Below are 4,815 nucleotides of genomic sequence, written 5' to 3'. Positions count from 1 at the left end.
TAAAGCAGCCCCCACTTTTTTTTAATAGCCCTCAGCAGATGTCAGCATTTAAGAGATTATTTCAAAGAAGCCAAGTATCTAAGTAGTTCTATTCATAGGCAAAAATCCCCTGCAGCATGGTCTGAACAAAGGTAGGATTAGCCCTCAGTCACAATAGGAATTGCCCAATGCCCCTTGCAGCAGTCCAAACTTCAACCAAACCTGGGAGCTCAGACAACCTTCAGAGCCAGCTATAACCCCTACAGAACCCCTACATGGCACCATGGGAGTCTGACAACAGCCAATAGAATACATATTCCTGCACAGGAACAGGAAATTCAAGTGCAAAGCCCAGAGAAGGTATAATCCCCACCACCACCACCACCACCACTCTCTCTCTCTCTCTCTCTCTCTCTCTCTCACACACACACACACACACACACACACACTCAACTCCATGTAGTCAGCTGCCCAGAATCTCACCTGCTTGGTGGTTCTGCTTCATCAATAAATGTGCCTTCTTTCCAATTAGCCTGTAGCCTCCATTTTGTCTCCAGTGCCTTTCCCCCAGATTGGAACTGAACCAGGTGGATATTTCTTCCAACAGTATTTAGCAGAATAACAGAGTTGGAAGGGATCTTGGAGGTCTTCTAGTCCAACCCCCTGCTCAAGCAAGAAACCTTAAACCATTCCAGAAAAGCCTCTGTCCAGTCTCTTCTTAAAAACCTCCATTGATGCAGCACCCTCAATTTACAAGCTGTTCTTCTGGTTAATTGTTCTCGCGTTAGGAAATTTCTCCTTAGTCCTAGGTTGCATCTCTCCTTGATTAGTTTCCATCCATTATTTCTTGTCTTGTCTTCTGCTGCTTTGGAAAATAGGTTGACTCCTTCTTCTTTGTGGCAGCCCATCAAATATTGAAACATTACTATCATGTTCTTCTTTTTATCAGACTAGACATTCTCGATTACTGCAACCACTCTTCATATATTATAATATGTTTCTTAAATGTATTTATTTTTATTCAGTTTCTATATTGCTCTTCTAATCAGCCAAACACGTAACCTGTTTGACAACAGCTTCCCTAATGCCCTAAGCACAATGGCAAGTTTAACATTTCTACATGCATATGCATATGTGTATTGTGCAAATATAATAGGTGTTGTTTAAAGATACTTGAACCATGCACTTATTTTAGGAATTGCTTTAAGATAAAGAACACATAAAGAGGCAGTCTGCCAACAGTGGAACTTTTGAAAGCAAAAGGAAAGATAAGAAACTGAGCAATTGAGGTAGGTAAATTCGGAATGCATTAATATATTTTTTTCTCTCTCTCTCTTTTCAATGTCCCCCATTTGCTTAACTTTCACAGAGAAAAAGCTCAGAGTATAGCTGTTTTAATAAATCAAAAAAAGAAGAAGTTAATATTGTCCTAAAAGAACTAACTGTGGTATATAGCACTATTTTGTTGGCAACCATATAAATAAAACCTCGTTTACAATCTATTTGAGGAACCTATAAAAGCAAATTGGTATTGGGGATAAAGAAAAGTTGTATTCAATAACTCAGAATTCAAATTGCAATTGGTTTCATTTAAGTCATCAGAAAATATATAACTAAGCGATGTAAAATGTATTCTCCTAAAGGGCATCAAGATTTTCTCAATACACTGTTATTGTTAGTTGTGAAGTCGTATCAGACCCATTGGGACCCCATGGACAACGTTCCTCCAGGCCTTCCTGTCTTCTACCATCCTCTGGAGTCCATTTAAGCCCAGGCCTACTTCTTCAGTGACTCCATCCATCCCCCTCATACTCTGTCATCCCATTCTTCTTTTGCCCTCCATCTTTCCCAGCATTAGGCTCTTCTCCAGTGAGTCCTTCTTCCTTCTCATTAGGTGGCCAAAGTATTTGAGTTTCATCTTCAGGATCTGGTCTTCTAAAGGGCAGTCAGGGTTGATCTACTCTAGGACTGACCAGTTTGATCGTCTTGCAGTCCAAGTGGTTCGCAGGAGTCTTCTCCAGCACCATAGTTCAAAGGCCTCAATTCTTTGGCGCTCAGCCTTTCTTTCTCAATACATACTTTATTTAAATGATTAATTTCAAACACAGTGCTGTCTGCAGTAAATATTTAGCTTCTGCAATATTCTGTTTGCATACTCCTGCAACTAAAGAGAGAGTATACTACTGTAAATAAGGAACGTGGTGGCTCAGTGGCTAACACTTTTTGATTGAAAGGTTGGAAATTCAACGGTTTGAATTCCTCGTGCAGCATAACAGAATGAGCTTCCATTCCTTGTCCCAGCTTTTGCCAACCTAGCAGTTCGAAAGCATGTAAAAAATGCAAGTAGAAAAATAGAGACCACCTTTGGTGGGAAGGTAACAGTGTTCCGTGTACCTTCGGTGTTGAGTCATGCCAGCCATATAACCATGGAGACGTCTTCGGACAACGCTGGTTCTTCGGCTTTGAAACAGAGATGAGCACCATTCCCTAGAGTCAGGAACAACTGGCACATATCTGTGAGGGAAGCCTTTGCCTATATACTACTGTAAACACTTTGATCTCCACATTTTTTTGAAGGGGTGAATGAGCAGCACACTAACAACTGGGGTGGGGGATTGAAATGATGAAGCAGTTCTCTTATTTGGTTTTGAAGCAGTTCTCTTATTTGCATCAGGAAATGATATCCATAGAGAATGTTGCCTAGCACGATTGGTCAGGTATCAAGTTTGATCATTGGCTTTGATGCTGTATCTTCTTTGATAGTTTACATTGATGGTGATGGTGATGGTGATGGATGATCATTGCAGTTTATATTTGCTGTGTCAACTTGCAAAGCATCCCTGGCTGCTCTCCAGTTGCCATAGGCAAGAGGTGGTGTGGGAAAATGAACTTTGCAGATGCCACTTCAGGGAACACTTCAGTCAAAACAAAAGCACATTCCAGCCATCTCTCGGTCAAGGCCATCTCTGTGGTTACCTACAATGGCCAGAGAGGAGTGATATCTACAACCCATGAAATTGCTTCGTTGGAGAATGTGACTGATGGCACACCTTGGGGGAAAGGGGAAAACAGGGTCAAAGCCAGGATGTAAATTGAGTGGGGTTAGAGTTGGCTTCACTTGGAACGTGCTGACATGAAGCTCCTAATAAATAACTGGATTTCTTTTGAAGCTTGGCTCGAGGCTCCTGATTTAATGACGGCATTGGTGGGAACCCTGACATGCTGTTTTTTATTATAAATATGCTTAATTCCTGCTCTTTATTTTACTGATTATTTTGAATTATATACTGTTTTAAAAAATTATATTAAAAATGTGCTTAAGAGAGACAGAATCTTTATGCAATGTTTAATCTGAGGCTGTGAATTGAAATTCAGAATCAGAATAGAGCTTCTAGTCTATATCTCCATATGGGGATAGTCCAACCCCTTGCTTGAACAGAAGACCATGTATCATTTCAGACAAATGGCTGTCCAGTTTCTTTTTGAAAGCCTTCAGTGATGAAGCACCCAGAGTTTCTGAAAGCAAGCTGTTCCATTGGTTAATTATTATCACTCTTTGGATATCCTTAGTTCTAGGTTGCAGCTCTCCTTGGTTAGTTTCCATCCATTGTTTCTTTTCATGCCTTTTGGTGCTTTGCTTTGGAAAAGTTTGACACCCCCTCCCCTCATAGTAGCCTCACAGTTTGATCCTCACAATACCTTCTACAGTGCCAGAGGTGGTATTCAGCAGGTTCTGATCAGTTTTGGAGAACCGGTAGCGGAAATTTTGAGTAGTTTGGAGAACCGGTAAATGCCACTTCTGATTGGCCCCCGCCCCATTTATTGTTGCCTCCCAGCTGATCGGGAGGAAATGGGGATTTTGCAGTAACCTTTCCCTGGAGTGGGGAGGGAATGGAGATTTTGTAGTATCCTTCCCCGTGCCACGTCCACCAAGCCATGCCAACAGAACCAGTAGTAAAAAAAAAACTGTACAGTGCCTAAACAGGAAGATGGACAGTATATAAATTTCATAAATGTAAATAATGAATAAATTATAAATAAATTAGAATATGCAAACATTTTGCCAGGCCCCATAAATTTGCTGGTTTTATCAAAGCATTTTTCAATTATCCTCAAGTATTTACATGGAATATTTTATTTCTAATATTCTGATAGCAGCAAGAGATCCAGAATTTGGCTATATTTATCCAGAAAAACAACTATCTCCCTCTCTCCAGATCTTCCATCGCAAGAAGTAAGTTGGTCATGCCTTCCATCTGGTGAATTTGGAGTAGGAATGAGACTAGAACAAGCCATGCATTTTAAGTAAAAAGCAAGTCATCATATTTTCTGATACTCTGAGTCTTGCTCTGAAAGTTTTATTGAATTCAGGGCCGTGTCAATTCATATTACTGGGTGATGAGGAAATTAATGTTTCACCAGGAGCTGAGCTCAACTCGAGGGAATCTTTACCTTGTAAGGAAAGGGAAAGACGGCAAGGAGAAACTGCCAGGAGCAGACTCAGCAGTTCTAATATATATTTGAAAAGGAATATTTGTAAAACCTTTTTATTGCTTCTCAATGGGGAATGTCATTAGCTGGCTGGAATCACTGATAGATGCTGCATGATAAAAATGCTGTTAAGGGAGCCTTGCAGTGGTGTTGTGCCAGAATGTGTATTTACTTGGTATATCAAACCTTCCTCTTCTTTCGGAGTACAAAGACATTATAGAATATGCTTCTGTAAGGTATTTTCAGCAAAACTGCCACCACATTACTAATGTTCTGAGTTATCAAAGCACTGTATGTGATATACCCCTGGAATTGGGGTGATAATATCATTAGGTCCCTAAGGGG

This window comes from Thamnophis elegans, chromosome 11 (assembly GCF_009769535.1).
Source record: "Thamnophis elegans isolate rThaEle1 chromosome 11, rThaEle1.pri, whole genome shotgun sequence".
In the NCBI taxonomy this organism is placed as follows: domain Eukaryota; kingdom Metazoa; phylum Chordata; class Lepidosauria; order Squamata; family Colubridae; genus Thamnophis; species Thamnophis elegans.
The sequence above is the reverse complement of the archived record's forward strand: the minus strand, read 5'-3'. Positions refer to the sequence as shown.